The sequence below is a fragment of the Malus sylvestris genome, chromosome 5 (genome assembly GCF_916048215.2).
Source record: "Malus sylvestris chromosome 5, drMalSylv7.2, whole genome shotgun sequence".
Taxonomy (NCBI): Eukaryota; Viridiplantae; Streptophyta; class Magnoliopsida; order Rosales; family Rosaceae; genus Malus; species Malus sylvestris.
This window is the reverse complement of record NC_062264.1, coordinates 28516583-28528858: the sequence shown is the minus strand read 5'-3', so window position 1 is coordinate 28528858 and position 12276 is coordinate 28516583. Positions and strand designations below refer to the sequence as shown.

General features: G+C 34.5%; 1 protein-coding gene across 3 annotated transcripts in view; it reads left to right on the top strand.

Moving 5' to 3' along the window:
* Positions 1-1863: 1863 nt before the first annotated feature.
* Positions 1864-12276, top strand: part of LOC126623106 (uncharacterized) — a 29505-nt gene continuing 19092 nt past the window's right edge. The window contains exons 1-5 of one of the 3 annotated variants that reach the window (XR_007623623.1): positions 1864-1932; positions 3428-3477; positions 4937-5025; positions 5509-5720; positions 9141-9569. The gene's annotated coding sequence lies outside the window, so the exon portion shown is untranslated. Of the gene's footprint in view, positions 1933-3427; positions 3478-4931; positions 5026-5508; positions 5721-7711; positions 7758-8928 lie in introns of those variants that run through there. The other 2 variants (XR_007623621.1, XR_007623622.1) reach the window with 2 other exon arrangements.

Sequence of the window (12276 nt, the reverse complement as noted above, 5' to 3'; positions counted from 1 at the left end):
TACACGAATCCTTGTTCAAAGCTTTCATACATAATTCTTGTTCGAGCTAAAGTGAACATCCTTTCCAGAAAAGTACTGAATATGGAGATACGAAGCGAAATCTGAGCATTACTTATTCTAAAGTAGGGGGAGGGCAGGCACTGTTCATTTTTTTTTATTTTGCTTTATTTACAACAATGTCAGCCGAATGTGGCTGGGTTAGGGGGTAGTTCTCAAAAATTCAGAGGGTGATTTTGTCTTTTGAGGTCAATTCCTCCCCCCTCGATTTTGCTTTATTTACAACAAAACCGTGGAATTTGGGGCTTGGTTGGAACGTAGTTATTAAAAGTTAGGAGGGTAATTTTGTCCTGTGCATTTGAGACGGATTGGGGTGGGTTTAGGTTTGCTGTCATTCAGTGTGGGTTTCGGGAATGGCAGGCCATGCTTCCTCTGAGAGATGGATAGAGACAGACGGAGCGAAAGAGAGAGAGGGAGAGGAAGGAGTGGGGATCTCAGCACCATTGCTGCAGATCCTCGATTTCATGAGTGGGAGTGATGTTTAGAGATTTTTTTCCCACTTTTTGAGGGACGGATGGACAGGGAGAGAGATGGGGCAGAGAGCATGCTGTGCGTTTTTTGGGGTTAACGGGTTACCCCACGAGGTTGGTGAGCAGAGGATGTCTGAGGGAGGTATGGGAGAGGAGAGGGTTTTCGGTTTTGTCCTCTGATTCAACAGGTAAAACACTATTCAGAAATTATTGTTCATTGTTTGTTTCTCATTTGTTTTGTTTATAGCCTGTTTAGTTGGGTGTTAGGAGGATAGGTCTGTTTAGTGCACTATTTTGTACACTGTTTGAGTCAGGTTTGTGTCTTTTAAACTTAGGTGTTGCACTATGCTCATTTCTGTTTTCTTCGTGCTTTGCTGTTGTTTCCTTCTCAACAAGTCGAATTCAGGTTCCTTTTCTGCTTTTTATCCTTTGAATATCCCTCTGTTGCTGGGTTGTTTCTCCATGTTTTGTTGCTTCTCTATTTATGATAAGAGTGTTAGAAGGCTGTTTCATTTATTGTTTTGCTCTTCTGTTGCTAGGTAGTATAATTTTGAAACAAGGTTCTTCTCTGTGTTCAAATGCATAATTGTTTTTTGTTCTTCAGTTTCTTTTTCATCATTAGCTATCTTATGATGGTTGATGGTTTAATACCACTTGGGAATTCACATGCCACAACAATATTAATTTCCAAGGTCCCCTGTTTGCAGCTTTAGCACGGTAAAACTTTAGTCTGATTTAGTATTGTGCTTTAGAGTGAACTTTGAGTGTTGACATAGGTGCAGGCAAGTAGTCAAACCACGTACAAAGTTTGGTGTTCACCTTCTTTGATTGTATTCCTAAATTTGTGTTGGATATGCAATTATATGTTTGAATATATGTAATCTTAGTGGTTAAGACAGGTTAACATGTAAATGTGAATGAGTAATAGCTTCTGCTCTTATGATCCAATCATGCAATTTATAGAGGATGTTTGTCATAGAATAGATCAAATTGAATAGGTTTGGCAGTGAAGGCAGATATAGGTGCTGAAGGAAGATGTTACTGATTCATCAGTGTGTGTTAAGCTCACCACAAACAGGAGTGAGAGGAATGCTCATAGCTTTGGACTTATTGAATTGTTTTCCTTTAGGTTTGAAAAGAGATGTAGTTGATGTGCTAATTTCTGTGTTTATTCTTGCTTTGCTGCTGTTTTCTTCTCAACAAGTCAAATTGAGGTTGCACTGTGCTCATTTCTGTGTTTCTTCATGCTTTGCTACTGTTTCGAATATGATTTAGTTAATGCAAAACCTTTATATTGATTCCCATTGACCCTTATTTCATATTGTTTCCCCCTTTAATTTTAGGTCAATGCAGCAAGAAGGGCAGGAGCTCATGGTGTAATTGTTGGACGCGCTTCGTGTAATACGTATGTGATATGATAATTTGGATTTTCTTTTTCCTTTCGGTAAATTGCTGCAAGAACTTTCAAATTTGGTTATACTGTACATAGTTCAGGTCTCTATCTTATGACCCTTATATTTTTGTTTCATTTTTGTGTATGCGTGTGCATGTAATTCTAGTCCTTCGAGTAAAACTAGAACTCATTCAGTGGAGTTTTAGTTTCTTATCAAAGAATCAAATGAAATCTTCATGTGAAAACAAGTGATTAAATAGAAGATGAAAACGTGAAAGAATAAAATTAGGGGTACCTGATTTCTGTGAAATTTGAGCAGAGTGTTTGCAGGTGGGAAGAATGAAACCACTTAGGTTGAGCTTTTCTGGTCTAAGAGTCTTATCCAAGAAAAGAACACATTTTCCCTCCACTGTTATTTAGCTTACAACATCTCGCATCACGTAAGTCTATCTGCTGCCCTTGAACCAAATGCGTCTTGCATTGCGAAGTAAGAAATTTACTGGAAAGTGAAAAATTAAGACTTGAATGAAGACTAACTACTAGCTTTAATGATTCCACCGTATTAAATTATCCCCAACATGTTGGGTTTTAAGATTCATGTTAACTTTAGTTTGGGTTCTTATATATATATATGGAATTCTAATAGTCCTCTCTAGCAGTGTTAATTTGTCACTCCATAGTTGACTGACAACGGCTGTACATTTTTCAATAGACCATGGCATGCTTTGGGACATGTTGATACTGTAGTTTGTGGAGCACGAGTACATTTTGTCTGGCCGGATCCAATGTGGTTGGCGCAGATCTCCCTCCCTATTGTAGAAAATCCGTACTTAACAATGTCATTGTACCTTGAGTTAAAATAAAATTGTAGATTTGGATAATCACGTGGTAGAGATGGAAAAGGAATAAGGCATCGGAAAGTAGACACATCAAAACATGCAGAACTTTAAACAAATTACTGTATATTAAAAACTATTGTCACTCCAATCGTGATACAACAACTAAAGGATGAGAGTGACGTCCAGAACTTTTAACATCCTGCATTGCAAGATAAAGATGTGTACCTAACCTATGGTAGTTAAAACCGAATCAAGTAAATAATGTACAGGTAAAACAATGAAGCATAAAGGGGTAATTTTGTGAGTACCAGATGTTGCTCAGGATTATGCTGAATACGTACAGTGGGTAGAACCAAATTACCTGCAGAGCAAAAATAAATAAATGAAAATAAGCAAAAATGATATGTTCTGTGAATTCAGAAAATAATTGAATCCCTTCAGTAATTGGGGCATCTACAATGATATGTTCTGCTTTACATCCTTTGAATATCCCTTTATTGGTAGATTGTTTCTCCATGCTTTATTGCTTCTGTATTTGCGTGAGAAGGGTGTTAGAAGGCTTTTTTACTTATTGTTTTGCTCCTTTGTTGATGGATTGTTTTTGCAATTCTTGCTTCCTTATGTATTTGTCTGATAAATTTTTAATTTTTTTCTTGACATGTATGTAGATCAAACACAAGTCTTGACAATTGGTTGTAGGAAGCTCTCTGTACTCAAGGTAAACAATTTCAACTTTTTACTTCTAAACCGTAGCTCTTAGGGTTTATTCACCCATGTAATTTTCAGTCAAAAGAAATAATTGACTTATGTTATTCATTTGGTTTTGGCTTTGTTTCTCTTTTTTTCTTCTCTTTGTGATCCTCTGATTATCCAGACATTTTCATACCTAAGATTTTATATTATCATCATTTTGTTCAAATGCACCATTTCCTTTTTTGTTTCCCTTCTCTCATCTTGCAAGCACTCATGATGTTCATTTCCTTTTAATTTTGGTTAATGCCGGTTTTGAAATTTTTGATGATCGTTTTCATATTTCTATAAATTTTGACAGAAAATACGATTTGAAAAAACACATTTGTCTCTAAGTATAAATTACATTAGTCTAATTATAGCTATGATAAAAAACCATGTGATCAACTATGGTTTGCTTATATTGGAATTTCAATTTGGGAATTGAATTTATTTACAGAATTATGATCCTTTTTAAAATTTAGAAAAGAGCATGTTAAAAGACCAATTTTCTTTACAAGAACTTGAATAAAAAGTAGACCATGAGAGTAAACCAACCAACAACGATTATGGTGATTCAGTAATTTAAATGTGAACTAGCTTTGAGAGTCATTCTCACCCATTGTCGGTTTTCCTTTCCAGCATATTTCCTATCCAAAGTTTCCCAAACTGTGTTCTCAAACAGCTGCATTGGCATGTATTTCCAACTTCTAATAGTCTTTGGTCCCCATACTTTCCAGAATTTGTTTTGGATCTTGATAATAGCTGCTATATTGCTTGGAATTGTCAATGATTTCAGTTCTTTGTTTTCTTTTCTCTTTTAGATTATTGTTTTTCAATTTAAATTTTACTCTTTTCCAACTTAGAGTGTTTCATTGAATAAATGATACATATTTTTCTCGAAGTCATTTCATTGTTTGTTTTCCTTTGGAGGATTGTTGTGCTTCGGTTAGTACCATTCAGGTTTGTCCATTTGTCAATCAGCACTGCTCATTTTTTGTGAATGTGTGGCAAAGCATTGGTGATGCAATCTATCTAGACAAAATAGAGATCGTCTTTTAAAGTTAAATATGCTCCACTTTCTGCAAAAAAAAAAAATGGCAAAATGGTTAACCATCTGTTGGCAAAAACTAATTAGTGACATCTTGATCAACCTGCACAGATTGCTATCTGGCCACTAAGCATTATGTTTGGGGCATAGGGTGCATTTTCTGTGGTATGGGGTGTCCAGGAGAAACGGTTTCAAGATTAGGATTTTGTTTGTAAGATTTGCAGAGAGATGGGGGTGTTATAGTTTTTATGTTTAATGTTTTGAGACTCAACCTTTATTTGGTGCACTTTCACATATTGAGTCCGTTATACCATAACGATTTAAGTTACTCTTATTGTATCTGTTTGTTTGCACTTCGAATTCTTAATCACAGTCTCATTGCTTTTTTGTAGTTTAGATCGGGCTCGCATCGTGGAATCATAATTTGCTCTTGCTGCTGCCTTTAATGAAGGGGTTCTGAGCCATTACATTTCAATCAAGCCTTTGGTATGTCCTGAACTCGAATACGTTGTTTCCCCATGCTTTCCATTTCAAACAATGTGATTTTGTAATTTTTAAAATGACTATTTGGTTTTTTTTTCGGCTTGCATTATATGTTTGTTCTGTGCTTTGTTTCTCATTCGTGGTTATCTTTGTGACCTCTGATTGTCCAGAGGTCCGATAGTTCTTTCTTTTTTTTGGTTTAAATTTTGTCTATGCAATTTTGTTAACAACTGCAATTACTTTGGTTGGTCGATGTTTTCGTTAGGTTTTTTTGGTAGTCAATATCTCATCCTCCCTGAAGTGCTTTAATAAGTACTGTTAACAACTGCAATCTCTCAACAAACTAGACATATTTCCAAAAAAAAAATCACAACTACCATATTTAAAATTTTGAAATTTTTAACTGTGTTATTCTAAAGACCTACAAGCTAAACATATTTTTCTAAAAATTATAAATATTAACGCTATATTTAATTTGTGATTCAGGGTAGATAAAATGGTGAAAGAGATTGATCGAAGCGAACAACAAATTTTAGGAGGAGTTTTGGTTAAAAATTTAAAGAAACTGATTGAGGCTCGAAACAATGAACAGATTCGAGGAACGAAACAGATATATAGAGAAACTGCCCCAGGACCCAGTACAAAGAAAGCAGTGAAAATAGAAAAAACAAGGATGGGTTTGCGTGTTTATGGTAAAGGTGCAAACCGAAACAAATTGGTGGTTCACACTATCCATTCACCTGAAAATCGTAGTAATTCGCCAAAAGAACAAGTTCCGTTGGATGAAGAAGTTTAACATTTTTTTTGGGGGTTTTTTGGTGGGATCTAGGCTAAGCCCGCAGAACATATATTTTGCCATCTTAACTTTAAAGCCAATATAAATGTTAAATGCATGTTGCTCCTGTTTGTTAGGGAAACATAGCATGTTTTTCCAGTTATATCTTTTGTAATCAGCTTGGTTGAATATATGTAAAAGTGGAACTACTTATCTTACCGACACCGTTCACTCATATATATTTTTTTTTTTGTTCATGATTGTGTTGAATTTTTTTTTATGTTGCATGTGTTTAATTCATGTGGTTAAGATTCGTGCATTCAAGTCCCGTAGCAGATGATCCTATTGGTCTTTTTCTTTGCACGTCCAATCTCGCCTGTTATTACACTGTTACCTGAGTGTTCCAGCATAACAAAACGGATTCCTGCACCTCCTTAAACTATGCATTAGAAGATTTTCACAACGACACTAAGAATAAATAGGACATGATTAGAACTTCTAAAGATTGAGTCTTTCAGATAATATATTCAACTTTATTCAATTCAATTTAAAATGTACAATCCCCGAATCTAAAAGATGGTGAGTGTATTTCTTTCATCATCATTGTCGGTTTTCCTTGCGAGCGTATTTTCCACCCAAAGTTTCCCAAACTGTTCTCAAACGACTGCATTGGCATATCTTTCCAACTTCTAATAGTCTCTGGTGCTAGAACATCTTCTAACTTCATTTTAAAAAAAAATAGATTCATAAGACCATCTCTAACCCTGGGCTAAAAGCCAAATTATCCCCCCCCCCAAACACTCTCCAACCCATGTTAAAATTTTAGGCTAAATGCCAAATGCTATTTCTGAGCCAAATACCCCCCTAGCTTTCCCCCCGGGCTAAATGCCAAATGTTTATCGGAATTTAAATTTTTTTAGATTAAAATGTTCATAAAATTAATTTACAATAATCTACATATTTATTTTTTTTTTTTTAAATTGATTTAAGAAAAAAATTAGCCTAAGTTCATTCTTTAATAATTCAGGGCTAAAATTTTAGGGCAGAAGGGTTGGAGCAGAAAAGATGTTTCTGGACTAAAAGCTAAATTTTCTGGGCTAAAAAATTTGGCTTTTAGCCCAAGGGTTGAAGATGGTCTAAGTAAAGACATCTAAAACCAGGTAAGTAAGCAGTTTAATGAGGACAAAATTCAAAAGTAGACCCAAATTGTCAGATATTCCTTGGGAGTAAGCATTGTTCGTTTTTAATCGCAAATGGTAGCTGAAACTATCTTATTTATTACCACCATTGATTTGAATTTGTAATACACAATGTTTAAATCATTTGATCGTTAGTTAGTAAATTTAATACTGGTGGTTTGGTTGTGATCAAATTGATCCAATCTCAAAAAGTGTGACATGTGAGGTGATAACAGACTAATAGAGGAGAATAAGTTCATACATATGTGTTTGATTTACAAATTTTGGCAAATTCTTGCCTTTTTTTTTTGTTTCATGTTGATATATATCTGTCTTCATAACCAAGTAGCAATAACTTGAGTTTCTAGAAGTTTTAATGAGTGCTTTATTGAATTGATTTGGACATGTAGTTTATTCAATTCGAACTTGGATATGTGCTAATTTGAAGAACTTGACAAAATCTGAGGAACCTTATTCACTATTTGGCCATTAGATAAAACATCAACATAATTTCCCTCGCTTTCGCTGATTCTCTGTGATTAAAGTCTAGAAAAATACAGTGAAAAAGATGCAGCTTTTTTATGGGATTGACAATTTTCGGATTCAAAATATTCCTAAATTTTTTTTGTTTTGTTTTTTTAGTGTCTTTGGTCATTTTGCTAAAATTTCATTAGCTTTCGTCTTTAAATTTGAAAGTCTTAGGGTTCCTAATGGATTTACTTTTTGCATATTTCAGAAATTTGGACCGCTAGAGGAAGAAGTTGGTTCCTTGATGTTTTGAGGTATATAATTATGTGCCATCATTTTTTTCAAAGCCTAATTAGTTATCTACCCTTTTTTATTTATATTCGTGAAGCTTTCATGCTTGGATTTTAAATATATGATTAATTTTTGTTCATTTTAGCTTATATTGGAACTGAGTTTCTTTCTTTTTTTATGTGCGTATCTGTTATCTGTCCATTTATGTAAAGGTTGAGTAACTAAGCATTTATTTGGTGGTTTGAGCTTAGAATGGAATTGGGCTTCTTTCTATTTTGTGAACGTATTTGTATTTATCTATTTATGTAAAGCTTGAGAAAACTGAGTAGTGGGTGTATAAGTTCCAAACAACATTCAAATTGGATGATTGGTTTATTTGTTCTAAACCCCATTACAATTGTATTTGCTTGGATGGGCCGTAGGTATAGGGATAGTTAGATTACGAATTTTGTTTTGGCATTTTGTGATTGGAATATAATTCCAGGTTTTGTGTTCATGTCTCCATGTTGTTTTTGTTCTGTTTATGTGGTTGGTTTGGGATCTTATTGTCCAATGGTTGGACGGTTGGTTTGTTTTTTTTTTTTCTTTTAATTTTGTTTGTGTGATTCTGTTAGGGTTGAAGGTCCCTTGCTAACTCTCTTATTCTGGTTTAGGCCAGCATTGTAGCTTTTTTTATCAAACGTTGTTAGACATTTTATCTCTGTGATTCTGTTATTGGTTGGTTGGTGTTTTAATTGGGTTTTTTTGATAGTTAACTATTTCATCATTCCCGAATTACTTTAACATATGCTCTTCATAACTGCACTTTCTCAACAAATCAGATTTTTTTTTTTTAATAAAAAAAACCCATGTTTTAGAAAATGAGTTGCCTTTTAACAACGCATGAATACATGTTAGATGTTCAGAAAAATTCATGGGTATTTACATTCAAGTCGCAAGATGCATTAACTCATGAATAATTAGGTTACGTAGCTTCTTTATCGGCTTTGACTTCAAAATTTGATTTACAACACTGTCAAAATGCTTTTTGATTGTGTTTTCTTTGATAATGTTCTAACTTTTGCAAGCTCTTATGCATTTACTTTCTTAATTTGAGTTTTAAAGATTTATGACAGTGTTATTCTTAAACCTAGAAACTAAAATATATTTTAAAAAAAACATCAATATTAACGTTGTATTTAATTTCTGATTCAGGGTAAATAAAATGATGAATGAGATTGATCGAAGAGAACAACAGATTCTAAGAGGAGTTTTGGTCAAAAACTTAAGGGAACTGGTTAAGGCACGAAGTGATGAAAAAAATCGAGAGACATTTGTGAGATATTTCGATACTCCCCTGGGACCTGGTACAACGAGAGCAGTAAAAATAGAAAAAACAAGGATGGGTTTGCGTGTTTATGGTAAAGGTCCGAACCGAAACAAGTTGGTGGTCCATACTATGTATCGACCTGCAAATTGTGGTAATCCGCCGAAAGAAAAAGTTCCATTGGATGATAATGTTTTGCAACGATTTTTGGGGTTTTTTCGTCGGATGTTCAAGTTTGGTCGTTGCAAAGAGGTTGGAGTTTTGTTGTTCTTGCTTGCCTCTGCTGCAACAGCCTTTTGGGTTTTAAATGTCTAGAGACGACATGGGTCATGGATAAGATAAGGGTAGTGTAAACTTTTTTTGTTTGGCGATAAGGGAAATAATGTAAACAATTAACCCCTTAACCATTGTAAGCATAAACTGTTGTTGTTACTCTTTTTTTTTTCAACTTTTTGGTACACTTTTGTCGCAATTTAATGTATTTTCGTGACCCTTTTACCATCTTAAATATGAAGTGTTGTTAATACTCTATTTTGCACCTTTTTGATACAACTTTGTCTCATTTAAGAATATTTTTTTGCTACCAATAACCTCATCGTCCTGGGATTATGTTTCTCTGCTTATAGTTTTATGTGTTTCCTGTTCTCATGAATGAATAATTTCTTTGCTTATTTGGTCTAATGCTGAACAAAGCCAATGTATGTGCAAGATTGCTAAAATTCAGCAAATTTGTTTTTGAATTGCACCTTTGGTCGGTTTTTGTAAGATTCTCTTCTCTTTTTTAACTCTGAAAATTTTGGTTGGTTCCTCACTGCCTAAAAATTCTATTTGTATGGATGATTATGTTGTGCAAGTTATTTGTTTTCGGCCATAACTGAATTCTAAAAAATTGTGGTGGTTAATGTCGTTTTTAGGTTGATTTTTTGATCGGGGAAGAAGAGGTGCGTATGGGTTTTACATTGTTATTTTTTATTGGTATATCACTATTAGAATATGGAAGACATGGATATCGTGCAAGAAATCCAAAATTTTAAAATAAAAGGGTTGAGTGCAGTTTGCAGAGGGTGGGTTCAAGAATGGGTGAAGTTTGGGTAGGTGGTGAGATTAATGCTAATGTTTTCGTGGTTGTATCCATGCCTTTGGAAAACCGTAACAATTGTCTCCTCACTGTTTCTGTGCGGCGAGCACAATGCCGGCAAACAGAGGTTAGGAAGCTAAGTAGAGTAGCAGAGAAAAAGTGAGGCATGATTGCAGCAGCAACATTGTGCCTCGCAGGAATTGCCGGTCAGATAGAGATGGCTAACAGCGTTCGCGCTTGGGATGCACTTTCAAGTGTTGTTAGAGTCCTCATGTGGTGTTATGTCTCTTTAGTTATAAACTGAGAAAATTCTCTCCGTGTTTTGTCTGTATTTCCGCCAAGCAGGAGCAATATCTTCTGCTGTCTTATCTCTCCCCCAAGTGGATGTGGATGTTTCTTTAGCTATGATTGAGCTTATGGGACATATCTACCTTTGATGAAAAAAAAAATGGCAAGCTAAAAATTTAAAGAATTTCTAACACATATATACAACGATGATGTTTTGCCTTGATCTCACTCTAACTCATTTGTCGTGGGAGTATACAATCGTTCCGTGAAATTTTTGTGTGTTTAAAATATTTTTGGTGCAACACCTCCTTAATGGCATTATTGTTACTAATCATATAACTTTATATGATTCCTTTGTATTTTTGTTATTTTGGAAAATTAATCTTTTTTTAGTTAAGAAATGAATAATATAATAAGCATGATAAATATTTATTTTTATAATGATGAAAATTGAAATGGAACTTGACAATCTTATAGATGATGTGCGATGTATAAGTATTAGTTTCAGGCTTAGATTCCATCCTGATGTATGCTATCCCAAGCGATGGAATTGCATCATTGGTTTCTATCCTTTCCTGAATATATTTAATGAACATTTTTTCCAACATCTACGGGATCAGGCATAGCAAATGCAAACTTTCAATTTCCGACTTTCTAATTGTTGCAATCTTTGATGATATGTTTAATACTCTTAAGCCTTTTGTTGGATGAACCAAAACTGTTTTGGATTGTTGTTAATTTTTTGTGTTGTATGCTTTCTTATTGCTAGATCGGGTTTGATTCTACATGATTCGTTTATCTCGGTGCATTTCATTTGTTAACAAAGGAAAAAAAATTTGAATGTTTCAAACCCTGGTCATCTCTGTTTCAGGCAATACATCTTTTTTTCTACTCGAAAAACCTTTGGTGCATGTCCTACATAATGGATTAGAACTACTTTCTATGTTTGTTGTTGATTATGTGCGCAAAGCCCAACTCCATTTTTGATTGGTTAAAATGATTTGTTGTTTTAAATAAACGGGTTACATTGTTAACTGTGCACTTACCATCTCGCACCGTTTACTGGTCTATAGTGAATCGAGCCTAAATAATTTGTTTCTATCTTTCAAATTTACGCATGCATGTCCTGTAGAACTAATGGTGTAGAGTTGTGACTTGCCTTTTTTTGTTTAATGTTTGTTCGCTTTTTTATTTCCCTCCAATTATATATGTGTTTATATACTGTCTTCCTCCTTCTCTAGGTTTTGTTTTGATCATTGGGGTCCTACATTGTTCTTCATTACCATTTGCAGCAGCTGCACTTCCGCATCTACAACGGTTAGATTTTTGGACCTTTAAAGAACCATTGCCTTTTTTTTAATCCACTCTTTTCTCGGTTTGCACACTTGATTGTCGATGCATGTCTTTTTTGCATCATGATAACGTTGTTATTTCATCTTTTGCTATTTACCTTTAGCGCACTTTTTTGCTGTTGGAATTCGTTTTATTTGTTCTTTTTTCATATTGCACTATGAAACATCTTTCTCAAAGGAAACAGCTGCAGATCAACTTTCTCTATTCTTCGTTTTTTTTTGTAAAAAGACTAGGGTTATGTTGTTACTGTTATGTTTACAACATGGTCAGGGTTTTGAAAACCTCATGCTTTAATGGGTTGTGGTTCGCACCTCATTTCATGTGGTTAACATAGTTACTTCATCGTGACATTACTTTAATTAGAGAATAAACCACTGCCGTGTGGTTTTTCCCGTCTATGTAGATTTATGTCTGGAAGAATAGGGGTTGCTAGCAATGCCACTGGAACTCAGCATCCCGATTTGCCTGCATCTGTTGCAGTCGTTGATCTGAATAGTTTGGTGTTGCAAGATGTTCC